We start from the raw sequence: 25990 nt of genomic DNA on the forward strand, positions 1-25990 counted from the left end.
CGCACCCCATTTCCCTGCAGTTCTCTGTTTATTTTCTTGCTCTCCTTTAATGTTTGCTTTTCTGAATGCTTCTGTTTTGCTGTTAGGGCCGTGCCACCCTATATGAGAGAGACTGTTATATTTAACCTCTTCTCTTTATCCGCAGTGAAACTCACCCTCCTTCACAGGTCAGAGCCCTCCCAGCCTGTGGGCACCTGCTCCTTTGGGGCAGCTCAAGCCCATCCTGAGCAGGGTGTTTCCAGCTACGCAGTTTGCTTGGTTTTCCTAAGCCCATTACTTGTAAGCAGCTTGCACAAAGCATCAGGGTTTGTGTCCAGCCTGGGTCACACACAGCACAACACCGTGTGGCCAGAGAATGCACAGAGGAAGGTCAAACCCCTCTCCTCACTCTCAGGAATGGATGGAGCCCTTCACGTGAGTGTGCTAAGAGGGAACGAGTCCTGGAGAACTGTTTCCATACTTAATCACCAATTCAACTCCTAGACCAATCCTACAGACTGTCAGAAACTAAGAGCAGTTTCACAAGGTCCACATTCTCCAGCCCAGGGCAGGTCTCCAGAGAGCCCAGCCATGCTCGCTGCTCTGAGATGCTGCAATGTTGATAAACCTCCAACTCCAAAGAAACAAAATCTGGCCAACACAGCATGACTTTGAAAATCCAAGCCTCAGGCTTGCAGTGTCCAAGAAAGTTTTAGAATTATTTCTCAGTGACATCATCCCAATCTCCATTTGATCATCAGAGGCAGCTACTGGCCCTCCCATCAAAGACAGGGTTTAAAAGTGCCAGTTTGCTCACTAACATCTCTTCACCTGAGATCCACAGCTGCTTGGCCTCCGTGGCCACTGGGAAATGGTAAGGAAAAATAACTTTTGGTTTTTGTAGTCAGGTCATGGTTTTATGCCCAGGACTGCATGCCCACAACTTCCTATGGGAGAGAGGCCACCATCTCATTGCTGACCAGGTCAGGTTTAGGATAACAAGCCACACAGTACCAAAAGGCTTCCACCTACCAAGACCCCTGAGGGATTCCCTGAGGAACACTGCTTGGGGGAAAGGGAGCTGCTCTAAAAGCATCAACCTTCTTTTTCTTGAGACAGCGGGGCTCTGCTTTCTCCTCACTCCAGAGCTGTTGCTTTAGGATGCTTCATGTTGCTACTTTCCTTTACTGAGCCCACAACAAGAAAACAGAAATCTTTGGATTCCTCCTGGCAGGAGGGAAGTAATTCCCAGCTCTCCCCTGATTTCTAACACGGTCAAAAGGCATCCCCCACTGCTCCCACACACTGCCCACCCCACAGTGGCTGCCGTGGTGCAGAGACCCAGCTATCCTGTTTCCATGGAGCCTGACCTTCTCCTGGAGGTTGCAGAAATACACCCTTCCATAAACAGACACTTCTGCCTAGGAAAGCCTCAGAGCTCTGCTGGGATACTCTAGGTGGTGCTGGCTCGGGTGGCTGTGAATGCCTTGGTGGAGCATGTGGAGCAGTGAGTGCTCCTTTGGGAGGGTATCGGCACAGCCGACACCAGCAAGAGCAGGTACCCTGGCAAGTGCCACGGCAGAGCCTCTACAACATTTGGGCCCACCGGCAGCACCAGCACTAACCAGTTACAAGTTCTGACAGACAGTCACAGCCCAGAAATAAAATACAGTTGCAAAATTATTCCCATTTCAAGTGCTTTTGGCCACTTGCAACTCTGTGCTAGCAGCACAGCGACGGGGAGAGCGGCACGTTGGTGGCAGTGACGCTGTCCTGAGTGGCGGCACACGCCAAGGGAGTGGGGTAGGATGCTGGAGGACACTTTGTTGGCAGCCAGGCCCCTGCAGAGGTTGGGCACTGGGCCGGGTGTCACCACGCTGTGCACAGGCTGCTGCGACCCCTGTGTCTCCCTGGCACGGCCCGTCTCGTCTCACTGAGTGCTGCTCGCCCTCCCTCCCTCCCAATGCGCACATGGCTTTAATGTTTTTATTACCTGTTTGACTCGCTGCCTTATTGCTTCTCCTCTTAATGGGGCTGTAACCGTGGAAACGAGGAATAAACGGCCACCAGAAAATGAGATGATTAAACAGGTCACCCTGGCAAAACAAACTCCGTGCTCACACAGCCCGGGCTGCGTGTGCAGTTCCTGCCCAGGGAAACGCGGGGCCGGCTGGCAGAGGGCGGGAGGGCTGGATCAGGCTCCTGGAAGGAGCACACCGCTGAGAGGTGCCTCCTTGGAGGAGTGTGGTCTCTGCCCAGGAGGGAGGATGCTGTGTGCCTCCCAGGAGGGACATATGGAAAATGGCAAGGTTTGCTGAGGGAAGATGGAAGATAGCGAGGACAAGACACATCCATGTAACTGGGGAAAAAATAGCAACTATGAAGAATATAAATAGGCTGGACTGAAAACAAAACACAAGTCTGAGACAAGTTGGTGTCCTCTGCTGTCCCCGTCTCTGGCATTGCCCACGCCTGCCTCATGGCAGCTCCCAAGGGAGCATAGAGGCTCTTCTGCCTGCACTTCTCCAGGCCCACAGGGCACAGCTCCACCACTCTCCTTGTCCCTCTAACAGCCAAGCTGCACTGGTGCTGCCCTGGCAAAGGCACAGCACCATCCAGCCAAGCACGGCCAGGACCACAGGGAATGTAGGATCTCCTGGAGCACAGATCTGGCTTTCCAAGAAGCATCTGCAATCACTGTGCTCACAGCTCCTTCTCTGAAACCATGTGGCTGTGAGGAGAGGGACAGGACCACGACAGCTGGGAGGGTATGGGCACAGCCTGGGCTGGTGGACACCCCACCACAGCCCTCCTCGTGACAGGGGAGAGGGCTGGTCCACACCAACAAGACAAGGAGAAGGCAGAGGGTTTGTGTGTCTCACCCAGCTGGGTGCCAACATCTGAATGAGATCTCAGCCAAGCTCAGAGGTAATGAGTTTCAGACCAAAATGTTGTTGAAAACAAAAATAAAACCCCAAAATATGCACACCGCAATCAAAAAAGCACAATCACTAACCAACATTCAAAGTACTGAGGATCCTGCCAGAATCCCCATCCTGCCCCAACCTGTCCAAACCCAGACTCATTGGGTGCTGGCAGTCTGGGAAGAGCAGACTTACTCCACCAAGAGCAACAAATTCAGCAGAAGAAATTGGAACGGCAAAGCTTGGCGAGGTGGAGATGTGAGACAACTGCTTGGAGCACACAAGCGAGTGGTTGTGCTTTCTTTCAAAAAAAACAGCAGGTGGTTTATGAAAAGGGCCCTATTCTTTAGGGTAATTTGAGCCATATTTCATTGTTTGATAGAAAAATCCTAATATTCATGACCTCCTTTAACTGGAAGAAGTTTGCTCATCTGAATATCAGCTCACAGAAAAATGGGAAAATGAAAAATAAAGAGAGTAAGATAATGGAAGGGGGAAGGAAAGGCAAGGCAAGACAGAATCAAAGGCAGAATGGGAAGTCCAGGAGGGTGACAAGAATGACAGGTCTGTGGGAATATGGAAAGGAAGGACATAAAGGAAAGCTATTTAGCAAGAAAAGTTAAACAGTGCAGCATAAAAAAAGGCCGAGAGAAGCAAGAGTGAGTGATGGAAAACACAGCAAGAGTGAGCAAAGGAGCTTTCCCTTAAAGTTTCCAAATGCATGGATCAACTTTGCAAAACTGGGATTCCTGTCCTACTGAGCTTCTGTTAAAAATATCCATATGCAATCAAGAAGAAAAATCAGACCCTCTCTCCCCAGCCTCTGTTCCCTCACCCTCTTCCAATCCGGTCCTCCTCTGCTAACATCTGCTGCCTGCCTTCAGGACATGCAGATGGTAATTACTCCAGGAGCAGCTTCCTCTCCTTTCCCTGCTTGCGGAGGGCCACTTGGAAGAGAGCTTCAAGCCATGGAAAGATACCACACACACCTCCACACCCGGGAGAGGGGGATGCGGGAGCCAGGGCCGTGCCCAGAGAGCTTGATAGCACAGGGGGTGGGAGGGGGTGTGAAAAGATGAAGACATTTGTCTACAAAACACACCAACAAAACATCCCCCTGGCCTGAAGGAGGGGGGCCTGGGGAGAAGTTGGCTTGAGATGTGGAACTGCTCCTCCAGAGAGGGGAAGGGGTACTGGAGGAGAGGTGTGGTGGGGAAAGGCAGGCACTGAGGAGGAGGAGGAGGAGGAGGAGGAAGAGGAGGAGGGCTGCCCTGGGCGAGCCAGCTCAGGGAGTGGATTCATACAGGCATGGAGCTGGCAAACACCAGGCGGAGAGGTGGAGCTGCTTTAATGAGAAGATGCTTCTATGACTCAGGCCTCAAAGGGATTGGGACTTTATTATTTTATTTTTCCATAATAAATTATGCCCTGGGATGCCAGGTCCCGCCGGGTTTTTCTGGAAATACCAGACAAAAGCTGGTGTTGCTACCTGGCTTTTGACAGTTTCCCATGTATGGAAGCTGAAGGTTCCTGGTTCTTCCTCTGCTCTGCCCTGGCCCAGCCAGTCTCGGAAGCAGGGCTGACACCACTGCACCATTCCAACAGAACAGCCCAGCTGGAGCCCCACACCTCCCCGCCCAGGTCCTGGAGAGCCCCCTTTGCAGCTCCACCACAGCCCACCCTGGACCCACGGGTGCTCCCAGCCTGTGGAGCTGCAGCTGCCGGGATGCCAAGGGTGCCACGGGTCAGGTGGGCGCAGGAGCTCCCGGGAAGCTCCCCGGAAAGCGGGAGCGGGCTCAGCTCCCTCTCCCACACCCCAGGCACCACACCCCGGCTGGAGGGAGGAGCTCCTGCCCGACCCCCACACCCATCCATGGACAGCAGCCAGGCCTCATTCACTTATCTCCATCACTGAAGCGCCCAGCCCTGGCTCTGGGCTGCACAGGGGAGTATGATTATGCCCACTTTATAGATTAGGAGTTATTCATCCTACACCAAATCCTCAGACTCTGCCATGTCTCACAGACCTGTTCTGGAGCTCTTTGTTAGACTTTAGGCTGAACTTGGCCCTAGTTCAGCTCGGAAACTTGCGTTACAAAAATCCCCTGTACAACCGCCTGCCTGCCCCCGGCTGTGGACGAAGCTGACGCCAAGGCCATCGCTCCTGGCAGCAGGAACGGTGGGAGTATCCCTGCAGAGCAGGGGGAGCACGGGGACACCCCACACACAGACCACGCCGGTCCTCTCTTACTGCTAAGAAAGATCTCGTCATGGTCACGATGATGCAAGCACACGGAAAGAGAGGGTTCATCAAGGCAATGTCTTGAGAGAGCAACCTGGAGAACACGAAGTTCAGCACGACACCAACCCAGGGCACGCGAGTGTCCAGGAGCGCGGGGGTGGGCGAGCGTCTGGGGCAGACGTGCATGTGCAGGACACGGTGACGGGGACGTAGGTGTTGGGTGTGGGGAACACCTCCAGAAATGCTCCAGCAGAGCTCGGTGTTTTTACTGATTTCACAAGAGGCTCTGCTAAAATGTCACCTCTCCGAAGCAAAACAGAGGAGCACGTCGGTGAATCATCGTTTCACACCCCAAAACCAGGAATGGGTGGCAAAACTCTCTAGTGAGGCACCAAATCCTCAGGGGATTGCCATAAAATGCACCCAGTGACTTTAGTCTTCCCATCCTTTTTCCTAGTATCTCCTGATCTCCACCCCTTGCTCTCTCTTGCCAACCTACACAGGTTGTTCAGCTTTTATTTCGAGTATGAAACTGCCTTAGGACTGGAAGCTTTAAGCAGTTTCCCAGCCTCCAGAAATTTTCTGGTTGTGTTTCTCCACGGCAGAGCAAACAATTGCTTCGGTACCTGGCCACCACACCTAACTCCCAAACGCAATGAGAACTCAGAATTCTTTGGGAAACTTAAACAAGAACATGTTTTACATGAGTAAAGCACATGTTTTTTGTTCACTGCAACTATTTGTTCCTGAAAGGACTTGACAAACTGTTTTATTTTCTGGAATCACCACATGAGGAAAGATGGGAAGTCCCTTGAGAAAGGGGAGAAGGCTGGTGCCAGGTTAATGCAATGGGAAGTTGACAGCTGGACTCAGCCTCTGAGATGGGTAACAAGGGGACCTAGAGTTTGGGGAGGTAAGAGCAGCAACATCCCTTTCCAAAACACACTCTGCTCCTCAGACAAAGCCTGTGCTTACAGGGAACAGCAGCCCAGCCCCTCACCTGCAATCAGTGCTACTGCCTGTCCTCACCAGCAGGTCCTGCCAGGGACCAGGAGCCCGCCCAGGGGAGCTGCACAAAGGAGAGGCAGCTCCAGGGTACTGATCCCAGCCATGGCCATGCTCTGTGGCCATCTGTCACTCCAAAGATGGGCCCCATCCACACCAGCTCTGTGTAGCCCCTGGGCTTTGCCCACCCATGGGGCTGTTGTGTCACCCTCTTGCAGCACCACGGTGACCTGGCCCAGCCCTTCTCCCACCCGTGCCCCTCCAGCACCAGAGCACTGTGCACTCCCCACACTGTGCACATCTCAGCCCAGCCCCAGCTGCTGTTCCAGCCTGCAGAGCACTGGTCAAGCAGGAATGGGGATTAGAAGACAGCAAGTTTTTCTTTTGCTACCAATGTCTGCCTTCATCTCCCTTGTGAGCCCTCGGAGAGGAAACAGGGAGCAACAAGGTCCTGGTCCAAAGGGCTCTCAATCCTCAAAATGGATTTTACCTGTCTCTGAAAGCAGCCTCCATCTCTCACCCCCATTGCTTTCTCCCTAGGGAAATCAGTCTAAAAGGGGCTAATGGAACAATGTCCCTCTCTCTCCCCCCTCTCATTTTCTCTCTTTTTTTTTTATTAGCATTTGTGGAATTTATTCCCAAACTCTCCTAATCTTTCGTACACAACCATTTGATTTGCATAACCCAGCCCCCTCTCATAAAAACTGGCTGCTAGTTTAATTAAAAAATGTAAATTTGCTGTCATCTCGGGGCCTGGTGAATTAGGACGACATCGGCATTTTTTATTGCTGAAGACGTCCAAATTGATCCAGTCCGCATAGAACCGGAGGGGAGGAGACGGGGCCGCGTGGGACTTTTGGCTGGAGCTTCTGCCCCTCCCCTGCTCCCAGCCAAGCCTCCTCTGCCCCCTCTCTGCTTTGCAAAGTGCAGCTGAGGACGAGGACATCGGTTCTCCCAAAGCCCAGCTGGATGGGCCAGCGGGGCCTCTGCGGTGTCAGCGCTTCTGGGAGCGCAGCCCTGGGTGGCACCTGAGCTCTCCAAACCTTGGGAACGGCCGCGGCTCCAAACCCTGGGAGGGAGGGAAGGAGCCCAGGTGGAGGTGGGAGATGCAGCACAGGTAATGGTTGTCTTCACCTCCCACAGGACTTTTCATTACTTTCCAGACACTTTCAACCAACTTTTCAGAGGGAAACCTAAATTGCAGGCTGCACAGCAGCCCAGGGGTACGATTTGATGTCAGAGGGAGAGTCAAAGTGGCCACAAAAGCTCTCGCTGTGAGGACACAGCCAAGTGCTCTGGCAGCATGAGAAGTGGGACAGACGAGGTTGTGCAGGCAAAGTCCTGAGATAAATTCCAAGCTCAGATACTCCTTTCCAAGAGTGGCAAGGAGGACTCAGGGTGGAAGCATAAACAGTCCAGGAAAACAGAAAGAAACTCATTATTTGGAAACTACATATTTAATATTTGACCCCCTCCAGCCGAGGTATCTCTACCATTCCCAGCCGGTTTCAGTTCAAGTTGCCTCTCCACCTCTGGGACACCAGAGCAGAAGGGTGCAGCACCTGCACACATTGGCAGACCCCGCTCTGTCTCTGGCAGACCTGGTTTAGGAGGACTCATAGGACCCAGCAGACAAGGTGCAGGCAAGGAAACAGGAGTTTATTATCTCGGGGATCAACTTTCTGGTGTGTGAGTTATCTCTGTAAGGTAAAGCAGTCGAAACACTCCTACGGACTTCAACTGGCTTTGAAGCACGTTCTCCAAGTAACAGCTGGGCCCTGCTTACACCATGATGGGAAGGTTAATTCCTGCCCTGCTAAACCCTTCTCTCAAGGAACAATCTTCACTCGGTAGGCTTAAGCCCTTGAATGTTTTCCACCCAACAAGTATCTCATGGAACTACTGGAAAGGGATGTGAACAAACTGCCTGGGAACCTTCTGCAGACCAAGGGCTCAAGAATGACACCAACCTTGACTAAGCCAATGTCTTCCCAAAAATCTGTACTGCCAAAAAAAAAGAAAAAAAAGAGTTGCCACCAGCCCAGAGAAGGTGTTTCTATCCACTGGGTGTTTCAAACAACAACAGCGATTTGACCCAGGCACAAAATGACCCCGTGAGTGGAAAATTAGGTGTTTCTCCACCCATTTACCATAGGTGTCTTAGTCCTCATTCTGAGATCAGTTCCTGTAATCTCATACCAAGGATAATTAGGCTGGGGCACCGTTTCCCAAAGGAAGTGACAGGTGCCCAGTCAGTCAAGATATTTACAACCAGACCCGCAGAAAGTCACATGTAGGGAACATCTTGCCACGATCCTGGACAGATGGACTCAGTCCATGAATTCTTTTCAGCCCTTAACCGCTCTGAACACTTCTGGCCCTAGAAGGTCCATGGAAGGACTGACTGAGCTGAGAAAGCTCTCAGCAAGAGCAGACTGTCAGACCCCACATACCGAGTCCCTCTGGGAAAGAAACCCCTCTGGACTTGCCTCTGCCAGCTGGCAGCTCTTGTGAGCAGCCCTCGGGCACTGCCTCCAGGGAGCCACTGCCTGAGGGCTTGGAGAGAATTCAAGAGGCAGAGACTGAGGGAGATAAGCTGGCCCAAGTAGATAAGGGTTAGAGGTGGTGATTAGGGGGCAGGTCTTTGCCCCAAGATCATGACAAGACGGGTTCACCCACACACAGACCGTAATGCTGACTTAAACAGATCTCCCAGATCCTCATTTCCATGGCTTCCTGCAGCCCCGGGTTCCCATACCGGAGACCGAAACCCACGTGTTACCTGGGCGGCAAGGCCGAGCGCCCACGACACTTCCGAGAGGAAGGAGGGTCCCTTTCTCTGGGAGGGGGGGAGGTGTTTGTCTTGGCAGCCCCTTTTTGGGGGCGGCGGTGCAGGAGCCCCCCGGGCAGCGGGCGGGGTCCAGCCGGCAGAGGGCACTGCGGGGCCGGGGCACGGCCCTGCCCGCCCGGGGCCACCCCGGCCGGCGACACCCGGGCAGCTGCCACCGCTCCCGGAGATGGAGATCAGGGGTAAATCACTGTTTATTGCTCTTTAAAGCATTTGCCCTCCTGCAGTTTCACCACATCCTTAACTCCTGGGCTGCCCACGCAGCCTCCCAGCTCCTTGATCTGGGAGGGAAGCAGCCGCACGCCCACGGCTGGACCCGGGCAGAGCCGGCGTCGCGCTCGCGGGTGGAAGCGGCTCCGGGGCCGCTGGGCTCCTGATATCAATGGTAGAAATAAATAAATAAGTGGAAAAAACGACGACAAAATTATCCTCTCGATCACAACATCAGAGTACATAGTTCAGGCCCAGTCAATCATCAACCAGTTTATTACCATCTTACTCCTTATTAAAAAAAGCAACACACACACACACACGTACACATAGGCTCCAGCAGTAATTACCTGGACTGTGGCGTGTCGCCAGCGCAGGCCTCTTTGGCCCACTGCTGCCATTTGGACTGTAAATGGCAGAGAATGGCTTACACCATTTTGGAGGAGCAGGTACGGTTGTGTTGGCAGGTACAGGGCCAAGGTGGTGGGACGTTGTCCCAAACAGGGAGGCAACGTGGCCCAAGGAATTCCTACCAAACTCTGCATTTGCCCACTTGGTAAAATCTAAATGAGACTCTGACACAGACTGTCCAAGGGCTGGAAAACCCACCAGCACTTTAAGCCCTGCTGCCCCCAGCTGCAGTCACACCCCAGCCCTGTCCACCACCACACCCAGCGGAGCCACCAGCCCAGCCCAGTGCCAGGCCAGACCCTGCTCCCCGTCCTGATACCTGATCAAAACCAGTGGACACGCCACAAAAAGCTACAACCAAAAACACGCCCAGCCCCAACACTGGGGCCTGTAATCTAAAACCAAAACATTGCCCCAGCCTGGCCACCTTTCCTCCTCCCTTCGAGATGTGAAGGGGTGGGGGAGGTCTCATACACCTCACATGGAAGGACAAAAACAAACCCATCCCAGATATGCCCATGTTGAAAAAAAAAAATAATACTCATTAAATGTAATAAGCAGCCTCTTCATCCGACACTGCCTTGTCCCAAATAAATTAAATTCCTTTTCATTTAGACAGCACAGGAACCTGACAAGCAACCTTTACCACGGAGACGCCGGAGCTCAGGAGGGGGAAAAAATGAAAGAGAAAACAACCCACACAACTTACAACAAATACAAAGGCAGAATCATTTCAAAACCCCCATAAACTTCCCCTCCGCATCCTCTCCCGGCCAGCGCGCTCGTCGCCCCGCCGCCCGCCCGCCGCCCCGGTCCGCGGGGGCCGCGCTGCCGGGAAGGACCGGTGGAGGGAGCGGAGCCCCCGGCTCACCTCGGCGGGGCCGGGCGAGCGGGGCCGGAGCGGCGGCGGGCGCGGGAGCAACTTCCGTAAAACAAGTGAAAGAAGAAAAGTGAAAGAGGCGGCGAGCCCCCGGCCGCACCGCACCGCACCTGGTGCCGCCCCCGCGCCCCGCTCCGCCCGCACCGCGGCCCCGCACCGCCCGCACCGCGCACCCGCCGACAAAAGTTTCGGTGCGGCGGCGGCCCCGCGTCCCGGAGAGAGACTGCGCTGCCCGCAGCGCCGGCCCCGCGGCCGCGGAGGGGCTGAGCCGCGGCCGGGCGGACAGCACGGACAGCGCTCCGCTCCGCTCCGCCCGGCGCGGGGGCACCGGCACCGGCGGCCGCACCGAGCGGGGGCTCCGCCGAGCGGCGGGCGGGGGGGCTGGGGGCAGGAAAAGGACAATTGTGCTGTACTTACCATAGTCGGAGAGACGAAAGCCGAATTCACTTAAATAATCAACTTTCATAATACTTAATTAATACCTAATTGCAGCTGATTGCTCCCGAATAACAAGTTGTTTAAAGCACTGATGTCATTGCCGTGCCGGTCCTCCCCGAGTCACTTTGGCAGCGGGGCCGGGGGCGGGCGCGCCGCCGCGGGGGGCGGTGACTGGCGGGCTCGGGCCCGCCCCCGCGCCGGGCCCAGCGCCGGGGGCAGGTGCGGGGCCGGGCCGGGCCGGGGGCGGTGGCCGCGGGGCCACCTCGGGCGGACCCGCAGCGCGGCCCCCGCGGCGGTCCCGGCCCGCACTCGGGGAAGCGGCGCGGGGCTGCCCCGCACTCGGGACCGCCCGCCCAGCCCGGCCCGGCCACGGTGCCCCCGCAGCCATCGCGGGAGCGGCGGGCACGGAGCGGCCGGCGCGGGGCAAACCGCGAGGGGATGGGGATGGGGACGCAGCGGTGCCCCCGAGAGCGGGCACGGCAGGACCCGCGGGCAGGGGCAGGGCGGGCACCGCCGTCCCACGCGTGTCCGGGCTCGGCCGTGCGGAGCGGGGCCCGCACCGAGGGGGCTGGAGCACTGGTGGCCGCCACCGGCGGGTGTCACAACCCTGGGCGCATCTTGCCCAATGCCCCGCAGGAAGCCCGCGCCGCTCCGCCGGGCCCACGGGAGGCTGGGGGGGGGCTCTTTTGCAGAGAATTTCCTCATTTTTTGTTGCTTTATTTTTCTAAGTAGCAAAGAATGCGAGGGAGGTTCTGAGAGGCGTGTTGGGTAAACACAGATATAAGCCTCTTTCTTTAAAACAAACGAGCAGATTATTTACCTGATTAAATAGGTATTTTGAGCAGGTTGTAGGCTGTTTTTGTGAACACACCATATTTGGCTCCATGGATTTTTGGCAGAGCTGGGTTCCTCACCGGTGCTGGGGAGCTGCCCATAGACTCACCAGCTCTTAAATCGTTTTTATAAGCAAACTTAATGTGCTTCTCAAAGGAGGCCAGCATCATTACCCCACTGGGGATGGGGAAACTGAGGCACTAGCGAGGGAAGTGACTCGCCAGAAGTGGCCGGACAGGTTAGTCACAGGGCTGGAAGGAGCCCAGGTGTGTTTGGCTCTGTGCACCAGGATACACTGCACCCACAGTGTCCTGAGCCCAGAGACCCGACTGCAGCTCACTCATCACCTCAGCAGTGCTGCATTTGCATGGGCAAAAACGCACGGGCAGTGCAGCCGGAGGGCAGGGAGAGGGAAGAGGAGAGGGGAGTCATTTGTGGAAACCACAAGTATTCTGGCTTTGCCTGGAAAAAATCTAAACAAAGTCTGCTAAAGCAAAGCCACTCAGAGACCCTCCGGGCCAGGAAGCAGGTGGGGACAGAAGTGTCAGGCAGGAGGCAAGTGTGCCCTGCCTGGGGGCTGCCCAGCCAAGCAGCGCTCCCGAACAGAGCCCTGCTCGGGACTCACTTTCCCACCTGGTACAGTCAAGCTCCTGCTTTGAGATGGGCAAAACTTCATCAGCATCGCCCTGACTTCCCCCCTGGTTTCTAACCACACCATCAGCTCCAACCAGCACTGACACACAGTGCTGCCTTTAAAATCCTGCCTGTCTGCGCTTCACTGGCCCCAACACAGGCACCGGCCCAGCCAGCAGCACCCACAGTCCTCGGCACAGCCTGCCCTGGTCCCTACCCAGTCAGACACTGCAGCACCTGCCAGGGAATATCCCACCTGGGAACTGATGGACAGTACCAGCAATGTTTGTGCTGGCTCTGCAGGAGCTCAGTTCAGGCCCAACGTTTCCTTCCAGGTGTGAGGTTGCTGACAGGTCCCATAAGTTCACTACATGTCACATCACACAGATTTCTCCATTTTCGCCTCTCCTACGAACTTAATATTTAAGCAGTGGGAGTTCTGGTCACTGCTGCTGTTCCCTGAGTGAGTGGCCCCAGCTGTATGTCCACCCCCTCACAAAGGGGAACACACAGTCTAACATGGATGTGTCACTGCACATACACAGCCCCACAGACCCTCTAAACATACCTGTTCTTCTACGTGCACCGAGCTGAGCACGTTCACACATCAGTATCCAAATGTTCCCCACCCCTCCCATCCCTGCACGCACACGCAACATGCATATGCACTCCACAAAGAAAATGATACTCTGTGCTCACTGACATTCAAATACACACATATCCATACACCATGACACACATGAACCCACACACACAACCTAAACACACCCGGAGGATCCCCTCCGCAGACTTCCCACTGTCCCTCCCACTCCTCCTTGCAGGAACAACTTGCCAAGGTGTTTTTTCAGGTGAAGTCCACGCCCTGCAGCTGACGCAATGGCAAGGCCTGATTTCCTATCTCAGCGATCTCCAGTCACAGGATCAGGTTTTATTTCCCCATCCTCCCTCCTTTGCCTCTTACCCAAGAAAAGTTTGTTCTTTCCTCTCTCAGGGGCTCTGGAGCTTTCTGCTCCCTTGGGGACCCCCGTGCCCCCATGAGAGCAGCATCTCCCCTCCTTCCCCTATCCCTCAGGGTATGGACACTGGAGCGAAGGCTCCCTCTGACCGTGCTCTGGCACAAAGAGGCTCCCAGGCCCCCTGGACCCCAGGAGCACTTGAGGGAAGGCAGCACCCCTCACCCTGCTCTGAACTGTGCTGCTGTGCCACAGCAAGAGCCACCCCAGCCGCTCCAGCCATGGCTGCCCTTTCACGGCAGGTGAAGCGATCTCTCCTTGTCCCTTCAGACCCTCCCAGGGGCATCAGGAGCTCTCAGTAATTAATGTTTGCCAGGTGCTCAGAGATCCTCAGATGAAAAGTGCAATGGGAGGGGGAAGGATGATTAATTTATTATTATTATTACAGTTTAATGCTTTCCCCGCAGACAGTGTGCCAGGGCTAAGCAGGGAGTGAGTCACGCTGATATGTGGGACATCCCCCTTTTTGTGTCTCTTCTACCTTTGTTTCTTATGCTTAGCCCATTTTCTTGGCAGTTTCTCCCTCCTTAGCTGGAGCTGACCCCAGGGCCTGGGGCCGTGCTCTGGATTCATGTGGGCTCAGGGCGCTGGCTCCCAGATTGCAGGTTGGAGATCTGGCAGCGCTGTGCTCCTCCTCCTGCTCCTGCTTGGGGAGTCTATTAGGCAAATGCTCTTGCCCTATTTCTGTAATTTTGTTTGATTTCTGTTTCGTCAAGGGAGGCGCCCGGAGGCCTCGGGGCCTGGGCGGCAGGAGCAGACAATCCGTGCTTTCTTTCCCTTTCCTTCTCCTTCCCTCCTTCCTTCTCAATTCAGTTTCAATCACATTATTGGCACATGGTGCCCCAGAACACATTGCCAAAGCGGCTGTGCCGAGTCTCAGTGTGCCGGGTGGGGCTCTGCTGGGATCACTCCCGCCAGTTGCTGTTCCTTGGCCTTGCTCAGACAGTTTGACACCAGCTCCCCACCATGTGGCTGCCACTTTTTCAGACACTCCACAGTTTCCAGCACCTGCTGGAAGCCAAATACTGCTCATCTCTTGACCACTGCCCAGAGGGAATGACTGTAGCGGGAGCGGACCATGCAGCACTGAACGTACATGGCATGTCCTTGTGCTGCACAGGGGCCCAGAAGACTTGGGGGGAAGGAGTGGCAGGGGTTTGAATGCGCTAACAATTAGTTACAATTTACTACAGCGATTAAAAGTGCAGCCTGGGGATTTCAGGGCGAGGAGGCAAGGGCAGAGTGCTACCCAGGCATCATGTCCAACAGGGAAGGTACCTGGCACTCAAATGCAGGCACTCTGCCTGCACACCCAGCAAGTGCCACCTTGAGCCAGCCCAAAGCTGCCCCCACAAAGCCCCCGAGCCCCAGCCTGGTGTGCTGGGATGAACTCCAGAGGCACCAGGAAACCACTGCCCAAGGACAGGTCACAGACTGGGCAAGACCCACTGCTGTAGAACATGGGGCAAGCACAAAACAAAACAGTGATTTCTGTCAAGAGGAGCTGCAAACCAGCTTGTGTTCCTGCACAGACACGCTTGGATGCAAACGAAAACGTGAGCACTTGCCATGTGCACGCACACACAGAGTCACAGGTAAGTGTACAAACCTGGGACTGCCGTGTGTATGGTCCTGGCACACCAGTGACACCCACCTGGGCACCCAGGACACGTCTGGATGGTCACAGATGGTTTGGCAGAGACTGTCCTGCTCTGGACACACGTGGAAGGCCTGGTGCCACGGAGATGCCAAGGGGCTCTGGGTAGAGAGGAGCTGCTATCCTACCTACTCCACAGGGCAGTGACTTGCCCCTCAGCAACTGTGTCCTGCCATGGGCTGAGGACACTGGCACACGGGGAAAGGCTCTCAACACACAGCCCAGCAAGCAACAGAGAGGGGACAGGTAGAGAGACAAGCTGGATTTTACAGGATTCTGAGGCTGAGGAGTAGGGCTGGTCTCCATAAATTCACTCCGGATTTGACCTGGCTAGGGCAGGAGCAAGAGGAGAAAGAAGGGAAGGCAAAGGGAGCCTGGCACATTGTCTGCTCTGCTCCACCTGCCCCATCACAGGCAGAGGCCATGTCAGCCCTGCTCCCATGGGGTCACTGACATGGGTACAGAGCAGTGCTGAGGACTGTCCCTGATGGAGCAGGTGAGACAGACATTCATTAGAAGTGACAGCAGGGAAGTGAGGGGAGATGATGGAGAAGGTAAGAAACGGGCAGCAGACCCCAGGCTGCACACAGAGGGGCCAGCAGGATCCCATCACGGCACCGGGAGGGCAGGCGAGGCGTCCCCTCGTGCGGGAGCCAGGGCCGGGTGCGCTCCGAGAGCTGCCCGTGATGGAGCACCCGCCTGTCCGCCTGGGCTGGCCCTGCCTGCGCAGCGGGGCTGGCCGGGCACCGCCGCTGCCCTCCTGGGAACGTGGCAGCACGCACGGAAGGGGCTCTGAGCGAGGGCACGGCCCGGCACGGCTTGGCACGGCCCGGCACGGCTCGGCACAGCCCCGCGTGGCGGGCCGATGGCACACGGAGCGCACGGTGCAGAGCCGGCTCAGCCCCCCGGGAGCCCCGGCAGGCCCGGAGGGTGCGGGGAGCAGCGGCGGGCGGTAAGTGTGAGGCAGACGCAGCGATTGCATTACTGAAGGAGCCCGGGCTGGCAGTGCCGAGCTATCGTCCCTGTAATCCTGTTAGCCAGCAATCTCCATTCCGAAAGAGCTTCATTTCTTTGTGAATATTTGTAAACTAGATATCTAATGGAAAATTATAGGAAAATTATAGTGAAATTCATGACGAAGAAATCCGATTAGCCCTAATTCAATTATGCCATCTTAGCCCACACAGCACATTTCCCATTTTTTTCCCATAAATACCAATGCCAGGGGTCCGGGTAATCAAATAAAATTGAAAATCATCTTCCCATTAAATTCAATTAGCTGCAATTTCTAAAGCCTATCAGAGATTTTAATTACTAAATTATAAAATTCTCCAATGCTAAATTGAAACTAAAAAAATTGCACATCCTTGTATTTCAGAAGAAAAAAACCCAGCAGAAACCTTGAAAAATACCCTTCTCCTCCCATCAGCACCCACGTGAGCACGGGTCTGGGCAGGCTTCACCAGAGAAATGAGAGTGGAGGGACACGAGCCAGGCCTAGGGAGGACGGTGGCTACCTCTGAGGGAAAGAGCTCGGACATCAGCTGAGATTAAAACCTAAGATCCAGCCCTATTTACAACTCGGCTGGGTTGGAAGAGGGAAGGGGAGAGGCTGGCAACCTCAGCAGTGCCTCTGCTCCCGTTTCCCACAGGAGCTCCCGTGTTCCAGCCGGTTCTCCGCGCCCCCGCGCTGCTCTGCCAGGCACTGGTGACAGGGCACGGTGCTCCCGCAGCCGGGGAAACAGCCGAGACTCTCTAGGAGCTGAAACGAGTTCTGCCTGCAAATGGGCTCGGTCAGGCAGTCCCTCGAGTCTCCATGTGCCAAAGCCGGGGTAGGAGAGCTGGTGATGCCCAGAGGGAAGCAGGAGGGCAGATGCTGGCTTTGTGCTTCTGATAAAGCTCCTTGAATAATAGCCATGCAAGCCCGGTCCTGACACTGAATTAAGGGAAGCTGGAGCCCTCAGCAAACTGATTTAGCTTGAAGCACTACTTCAGCGAACACGTGGGATGTTCCAGAGGAGGGGGACGTAATCACCCTTCCCTGATAGCACAGGGAACTCTCCAAGTTCACAGAGGCACCAGGCAGGCAAGCCCATCCCTAAACTGTTCTTTATTCAACAACCAAGCCAAGCAGGCAAACGGGGAACTGACAAAGCCTGTGCCTACAGATGCTCTCTTCCAGCCCTGCTCCTCCAGGGACCAGCGTGGCACAGGGATGTGGCGAGGGGAAATTAACTGTGCGAACAAGCAGAGACAGGGGAAGTGAGGCTCAGCTCTCCAGTCACAATACCTGACCCTCCACAAGGCAGCGAGAGAGGATTTTCCAACATTGCCTTTATGCCAGAGAGCACTCCTGCGTGGTACCCTAAAGGGTTTATTCATGCACTAACATAAACGGAGCCAGTTTCTAACGCATCTCCCAGCTCTAAACAGGAGCTCAGGTTGCCCCGAACCAGGCCGATACTCGGTTTAATTTACTGGGCGCCCGAAAGTTGCCAGCAGGGAGTTGCCCGCAAACAGAACAACAACAAAAAAGTTAATGATCTGGGCTTTTTCTTTAATAAATAGGCAAACTGGCTGAGCCGGATTGTTGGCTGGGATTCGTCTCCCCTTTATCACCCTGGAGCTTCTGTGACACATTCTCCAAATCATCAGCATTTTGCAATTTGAGGTCGTTACCAAATACTATTTTTTTGCCAAGGAAGGGAGAAAAATAAATTAATAATTAAGAAGCCCAAGCAGGGAGAGACTGCGGGTTGGATGGTGCTGCCACCTCCGCGGGCATTGCTCAGGCACCTGGCACCCGCCCAGCGCGCACCTCGGTCGCCGGCTCACCCTGGAATGTGGTGCTGGCACCCAAGTGCTACTTGATTTTACTACGAATTAATCAAAGTCTCCTCTGCAAATGTCTAACGCTAAATCACTGGTGGCTGAGCTTCAAGTGCTGTTCCCCCGTTCCAGGGATTCGGCGCAAGGAGATTACCAGCTCCAGGGGAAGAGCTGAAGGGGGTTTCCTCTCTGCACATCTCCTGGTTTCTCCAAGGCATCAGCCTCTCCCAGCTGGAAGGAGAATAGATTTCCTGCAAATCTTCTCCCGCTCACAGCAGGTAACCACACAGACATCCAAGATATGCCGGGATAAATCCGCCTGTGCTGCCTGGCTGGAGTGTACTTACACCAGGGAGGAATGTGTCGTGCCTGTGAGCCGGCACAGGCGGCACAGCGCTGGGTGTGCCCGTGCCCCCGCGTTCCCAGAGCTGTGGATACACCTCCACAGCGGAGGACATGCAGGGCTGTGCCCTGCGTGGGTCTGGCTGTGTGCAGGGCCTCGTGGCCGCGCGTGTGCGTGGGGCTGTGCACTCACACGTGGCTGCCACAGCCAGGGGTACACAGACGTTCTCTGCGGGCGTTCCTGCCCTGTCACTGTGTGCATGTCTCATTTGTCTCCCAACCTGCCGTCCCCAGCACCCTCCCCGTTCCTGGCCAGCCCCCAGAAGACGGGTTGCCACGGCTGATGCTCCGTGTGGCATCAGCACACGTCCTCACACCGCTCTGGAGACACGGCCCTGCCCTGAGCCACGGGCGAGCTCCACTCCCCTCTCCACACTTTGCCTGTCTCAGAGCCCTCTCGTATTTTCAGTGCTCACCAGACCGTGAATTCACCTTCATACCAGTTACAGGGTTATTTAGCTTCTCCTGACGCTGATAACCACCAAACTTTCACTGGCAGCTCAGCTTTCCCCTGGGAGACACACAGCAGTGCTCTCTCCCGTGCCCACAGTGACCCCACCCACGCACACCCACCAGGAGCGTGGGGACAGGTCCCTAAGCAGGACACAGTGCCTGGGGACACTGCTCACCCGCCAGCCATAGTCTCTTATCCCCACCCACATCTACACGGTGAGAAAGAGCAACAGAGCAGAAGAGTTAAAAACCGGATGGAAAGAATGAAATAGAGAAGAGGGGGAGAGAGAGAGAAGAGGAAAAGGATGATAAAGCAAAACCAGTACAACCAGAGAAGGAAATACCCTCAAGACAACAGAGAAAGGAGTAGGGAGGGAGGCAGGAAGAGGGCAGGGATATACTGTGGGGTTTGCCCCTGTACACCCCACAAAGCAACGCTCTCCATCATTTGACACCAACATACTCTACAGCTCTCCCTGAAATCTTAGGAATCAACTAGACAGCCCTCGTGCAGCAGCTGGACTAGCTGTGCGTGGGCTGGGGCACTGCCGAGGAGAAATGAGGACGATGAGCCTGTATGAGAAACATGGGACTCCCCCCCAGGGTGCCCAGAGGCCGTGGGAGTGCAGAAAACCCCAAATGGGGGGTGAAACCTCCGTGCAGAGCCACGCACAAGGAAGGTCAGCAGCCTGTCCCTCCTACTGATGCCCTGCCACGAGGAAACCCCCTCTGCTCTCCTTCGCTGGCCCAGAGCCACCTCTGCCACCCTCCCTCCCGCTGGCTCGGAGCCATCATCACCTGTTCCCCCTGCTGCAGAGCTGTAAGGCACCTTTTGCCAGCTTTCCCCTCCCCTGCCACAGCCCCTGTCTCTTGGCATCATGTCTTTGGCCCAGGGCGTCGCTGCTCACCCCCGGCCACCTGGGCTTTGCTCCCTGGTCTCCTGGGCTTTCCCATTCTCACTGAACAATTCCCAGCTGAAGCAAGTGCTGCAGCGACATTTCACTCTGCAACCAAGCATGTGCTGACAGCGAGTGGCATCCCCAGGAGCTCCTGCCTGGCCCCCAGGGCTGTGCAGGGCCAGACGCTGCTGACAAGGTGCACAATTCACTGCACAACTTGTGGGGCCTCTTCCCACCCGTGCCAACCCCTGGCTCTGCCCCAAGCTGTGCCTGCAGCCAGCCACCCATCCCACTGTGGCCATCCCCATCTCCTGTCCTGCACAGCCCCATGAGGCAGCTTGGCCCCTTATCCCAGGACACAAAATCAAAAAATTCCCCCTCCTTTGGTCCAGGGATTTCACCTCTGCTGGTGCAACAGGGAGCTCAAAGTGGGCACTTTGTTATTTTAGCACAGCTGTGGGATAGAAACAAACTCAAAGGTGACTCCTGTCCTCCATCAAGTGTGCAACAGTACATTCTCACAAGCACAGCTGTGCACAGGCACATTATATGGCATAGCATGGATCTGGGAAGGGAGCAGGTAGGGGCACAGAGCTGCTCTTGTCCCTGAGGCAGTTGTAGCTGACTCTACTTAACACCAGAGACTGCAGAATAGACAGAACTGGGGTGACTTTTGGGGTAGTCCTGGGCAGGGCCAGGAGTGGGATTTGATGATCCCTGTGGGTCCCTTCCAACTCAGGATATTCTATGATTCTGTGACACTATGAACTGCAAGAGCCCAAAGGGACGAGAACAGGAGGGACCAAAGCAGTAGCTCCGGCACAAATTCACCACGGCCAAAGACTTTTGTCACAAGTTCATCACAGCCAGACACTTCCCCCTGTCCTCCAGCTTCCTTGGGATGGTTCCTACCGCTGGAACTTCTGTTGGATTCACGTGGCCACCCAGCACAGGCAGATCCGTGGAAAGACGGCAGAGACACCCCCGCAGCCTCACCTGCCCCGGGAGCAACACCCCAGGCTCTGCTTTCCCCGTATCGCCAGGAAAAAAAAGCTCTGTGCAAACAATAGATCAATAGAGCCCCCGCCTCTTCGGAAGGAAAACAAACACCCGGATCACCGCAAATTAGAGAATGTTTCGCTTCACTTCATCCAAACAGGCTGACAATTTTTTTGGGTTGTTGCCACGGCGACAGAATAACACAGCGTTCAGCCTGTTGCAGAACAATCAATTAAGTTAATGCCTCGGAGTGCCTGTTTACCCTTCCATTTAGGAGGTGCTGCTCTCGCTCACTTGCTTTCTCTCTTGCTTGTTTCAAATTTCTCACCCTTTGCTTCCTGCTCCCATTTCTTCTCTATTTAACCTAAAATAAAGTCCCTCCCTTCAACTACCTTCTGGCTTCTAAGGAGACTCCCACTTTTTGGCACGATCACCTGGAATAGTTTTTTCTTCTCTCTGACTCCTGTCCTTTCTCCTTTCTTCCTGGAGAAACAAAGAGACTGGGGATTTACCTTTACCTTGCACGGTACAGCCCTGTCCCCTCCTTCTGGTGTGCTCAGGAACTTGCAAAGTTTCTAAACACCAGCTCTAAACATCCCCCGGGCAGAGTGAGCACCTTCAAAACACGCAAAGTAACTCTGCTTTTAACAAGATGAGGTAACTTTTGAGCTGAAGACCTACGAAGAGATGAGCAACCCTGACACTGCTGCTGGTTTTCACACTGTGAGCCACAACCATAAATGAAGAACCGCCTTGTGCTGAAAGCTGTTTGAAAAGGAGAACTATAAAAGGGCCTCGCAAGTGTCTGCATCTCATCCTATGGTCCATGTCAAACGAAACTCCTAAATATGTGCTTAAATGACTTTGGCTTCAGTGAAACTCATGCCAGTGCTCACAGCACTGTGCTGAACTGAGCCTGGGCACCACGGCCAGGAGATTATGGCAGATCCATCATCCCAGTCCTCTAAAATAGAGGATGCCAAAGCATCTCTTGGCTCTGCCCTGGCCACCAGCAGTTTGCCAGGCCTTTCACAGGCTGCCATGCTCTTGCCACTGATCCTGTGGGTTTATTTCCTGCCTCACTGGCAGCGTGAGCAGTGACACTTGGCTGTGTAGCTTCACTGCCTGTCTGCAGACACTCTCCCATCCTTGCCCAGCAATCAGTGGTAACAGCCCTGGGTCTCCCCCAGCCCTCCTGCTGACTCTGCTGCACCAGAAGCACAGTTCTGACATCCTGGGGGGAAATGAGGTACCCAGGAGTGAAAGGATTTATCCATGGCCAAGCCTGAGATATAATTCAGGGCTTCTATCTCCACATCTCTCTGCACCCTGGTGCTGTCCTCCTCATCAGCACAGAACTCCTATGCTTTTCTCTGAAACCCCAGGAAAGGTGTCCACCTCCCTCACATCCTCCTACACAGCAATTAAAGGACAAGGCAGAGGCAAGCACAATGAGAAAACAGGGAGATTCCATGATACTGTCTTCTCATCCTGCCACCAGCAACAAGTGCCTAAATGTAAAGCACACATTAATTTAGCATTGCACAGATGGAACAAAACTGTAGGCAAGCAGAGAAGGAGGGTGCTCAGACAGAAGGAAAAATTACAGTAATAGGGTCAAATACAACATCTCCCTGCTTCCCACGCTGGATCCTTTTCCAAGGACTCCATTCTCCCAAGCTAACACTGGAACCCTGCTCATGGGGGGCACCGAGGCTGTGCAGGGGCTGCAGGACCCCCGTGCTGGCAGGTCCCCCCAGTGCTCCCTCTCCCCCTCCCTGAGAAGAAGTTGTCAGCAGAACCTGTTGGAGCAGGGGCTCGTTGACTGCTCCCTGTCCATTACAGCCCGGATTATAAGCATATTGCACAGTGCTCTCTGCACGGTGCTGGGGAAATCCAATACGCTGAAAGGTTAATGCAATCAATTAGGGTGACAAGGAAGTAGAGTAAAGCCTTCTGAGTAGATGAAAGGGAGAGAGAGATGGAGACAGGGAAAAGCAAAGAGAAGCAGGGGGGGAAGGAGCAAAGAGTGGGAGGAGGAGGAAGATGATATACAAGGCTTGTGCTGCAGACCATAGGGCTCTGGCGTGGCACGGATGGGGTTGTGTGACCCACAGAGATGCAGGCCATGGATCCCCAAGGCAGCAGGTGGGCCAGGACTCCCTGTTCTTGGCTCCTCCTGCCCTCTCCTGCAGAACCACAGCTGCCCAGGGTGTCCTGCCTCCAGCCTGCTCCCTGATGCTCTTCACTGGGGGACTGGCAACACTCCCTGTGCCCTTCCTGCCCACCTCCCAAAAGGGATGGAAGCAACTGCTTGAGTTTACTGTTGCTGTGCACGGCAAAGGATCTCAGCAAGCCATGGGGCAGCATAACAGGAGGAGAAGGAGGGAACAGGAAGGACAGAGTGCTTCCTCTGGCACCTCTGTGTAAACCTCTTAGCTAGACACTGGTCACCACCAGTGTCTATCTATCTATCTGTCTGTCTATCCCCTGGTGCCTTTTGGTCTGCCTCTGTGGGATCTCAATCCTGCCTGCCTTGGGAGCACCTGTACCAGAGGTGAGATCCTTCTCTCTTAACTCTTCCAGCCTCCTTCCACATCCATCAGCCTGAGCTCTCCTGCAAGGCCAAAGGACAAACCCCAGCCACGTCCCACTTGCAGCAGGTTCACCTCTGCCTGCAGACAGTTTGATGAGGGTGCTGAGGCACTCAGCCCACCAGCACAGCACAGAGATCCCAGTGCCATAAGGTGCATCCTGCTGCTCCATCCAGTGTGGCACAGGCCCTCCCTGGGGCATTCAGCTCAGGGGAGAGCCCCGTCCTTCCCCTCCAACCCCTGAACCACTGCTGACTGGCTGAGCTCCTGCTCTCTGACCCCGGGCAGTGCAGTACTTCATTAACCTGGGCTGGCAGGTCAGCAGCGCAGCCCCTTCCTACCACAGCTCCTGCCTGTGCACGGCTCGGCCGGGAGAACGTGACACCGGCTCATTAGGACAAATTATTACTCTATAACCCCTGCCGCAATGTCCCTTAATATGCCTATTTAGCAAGAGACAAGTCCTGGTGGGCTCCTCGGCATTAAAACAACCTCACAAATCACCAGAGGCACAAGCACTGAGATCTCTGCTTCCGGGGGCAGAGGGGAGGGCGGCTGTGCCCGGGTGGGGGCTGGAGGGGCACCGAGTCCAGGCTGTTCCCCCGCAGCAAGATGAAGCTCCTGGTGTTGCTGGGGGGATGCTCTGCAGGCAGGAGTCGCCGTCTGGCTGTTGGCTCATCGTGCAGCCAAACATACCCAAAGCTTCAGCACAACACGGTGATGTTCCCTCACTGAAAGCCACTGAGGAAGTATTCTGGGATGCCCACTCAAACTGCTGGGCCTGCTTCCCTCTGCCTAACTCTGCCCTCAGCACTACCATCACTGTCATGTTCCACGTGAGACCTACAAGATACAAAGGTTTCCCTGTGACATATACGGAGTCACTGCCTGGCTTCCCAAACCCACCCAACAACACTAATCCCACCTGCCAACTCCTTCAGGTTAACCAGCAAAGCCAGAGAGCAGGTTTGGAAGCTGACATTGCTGGCAGGCTCCGTGTGCTGCCTCCCTACATGAGGAATTTTGGGGAATAAGCACATGAGAGCAATGGGCTCCCACCTCGTGGGGAGGGCAGGGCTGTCCTCTGTCTGAGGCTGATCCAGAGACTACAGAACCACTGCAGCTTTGGGCACAGTGAGTGAGACATCACAGGGGAAGACAGAAACGTGGGCAAATGTCAGAGGACGGCTGCTACCAAACAGGAACAGGGGGCATGAGGAAATCAACCTCCTGACTGACCTTTGGGAGAGGGAAAAGGGAGAAATAAAGCAGTGATTCACATAACAGAGAGAAGTGGCAGCAGTGCCAGGCGGGACAGAGTGAGGAAGAAAAGTAATGGAAAGGAAATAAGGAAGTGTGAAAAGTGTGTGATGCTGGGCACAGAGGAGAGCAGGATGAGAGCACAGGGACGGCGGAATGAGGGACCTGGGAGAAAGAGAGAGGGAGGGCGGGAGGCAAAGGAGGAGAAAAGAGCAAGAATGGCCACGCAGCGAGGAGCACGCGGGCGAGGCAGAGCGCTGTAACCAGGGTTGTGAAGCATGAAAAGGGAAGAATCTGCCTGTTCCTTTCAGCGCTCGGAGCATGGCGCTCGGTGGTGACCTACACTGTGCCCGGCTGTGATCACGTTTTCAGGGCCACTGCCTGCCGATCCCAAACAATGATGGGGAGCCTTTGAAGTCAGAGAAAGAAGCCGCAATGTGAACTGGGGACTTTTTTTTTTTTTTTTTTTTCTCTTCCCCTTTTCCCCCCCTCTCTCCATTTTTTTAAGGCCTCAGGGGGAAGGAGGGAGGAAAAGGAAGGCCCAAAGTGGTGGGGGGAAGGTTGGGGGAGAGGTTGCAAGGACAAAACAGAGAGTTGCTCTCGGTGGGGTGCCCCGAAACGAGAGAGACAAAAAGAAAACAAACAGTTTATGAGTAGGGCACATGCTGCCTGTGTCTGCCTGCCCTGCGCTGCCGGCCCCCCGTGCTCCCAGGGAGGCTTCTGTTCCCCAGCAATGATGGATGGACGCACAGGGCCATTCAGCCCTGCCATGTTACAGCAGCGGTATTTACATAACACTGGCCTTCCACCGGTCACCTCTGACACTGCCCAGCCCGGCCTGGGGCCCCCTCCTGCCCCAGCCAGCCCGGGCCTCTCGGATGGCGCTCGGACTCAGCCCCTGAGCTCCCCGAAACTGGGCGTCGGGGGTCCCCACTGCCACAGGGATGCTCCGAGGGCAGGCACGGCCCAGACAGTGCTCCCGGCATCTTGGAGGGGTGTCCCACAGGGCAGAGCACTCCCCACCCTCCCCGTGGCCGCTCCTGCCCTCAGACCTGCCAAGAGGAGCAATGGGAGAGGCCAGCCTGGCAGTGCTGCAGAGGTACAGAGGCACAGGGAAGAGGGTGGGAACTCTTCTGGTGACACACAAGGAGCTCAGTGGTACTCCTGGGGCCACAAGGAAGAGCCAGGGAGAGCAGGAACTGCCTTGGCTTGGCAGGGACTTCTCAGTAACTGTCAGCAGAGGTGGCATAGGGAATCTCTGACCCAGGACATGGAGATGAGGCATTTAAGAGACACAATCACCTTTCATTCCCATGGGCTTTAGATCTCTAACTCCTATCAAAGGTTAAGTGACCATCCAGCTCTAGGAGACCATGAAGCTGGAGTTTTTTTGCAGTAAGACAGACCATGACATCTGGGAAAAGGGAAGACCCAGAACACTCAGGATTCTGCTGGAGACAGAGCTGCTTCCATCCTACCA

At 55.1% G+C, this 25990-nt stretch overlaps 1 protein-coding gene across 2 annotated transcripts in view; it reads right to left on the minus strand.

Moving 5' to 3' along the window:
* Positions 1-25990, minus strand: part of CASZ1 (castor zinc finger 1) — a 156323-nt gene that overhangs the window by 73051 nt on the left and 57282 nt on the right. The gene's annotated exons all lie outside the window — the stretch shown is intronic.

Source organism: Myiozetetes cayanensis, unplaced genomic scaffold, assembly GCF_022539395.1.
Source record: "Myiozetetes cayanensis isolate MyiCay16 unplaced genomic scaffold, myiCay2020 scf28, whole genome shotgun sequence".
Lineage (NCBI taxonomy): Eukaryota > Metazoa > Chordata > Aves > Passeriformes > Tyrannidae > Myiozetetes > Myiozetetes cayanensis.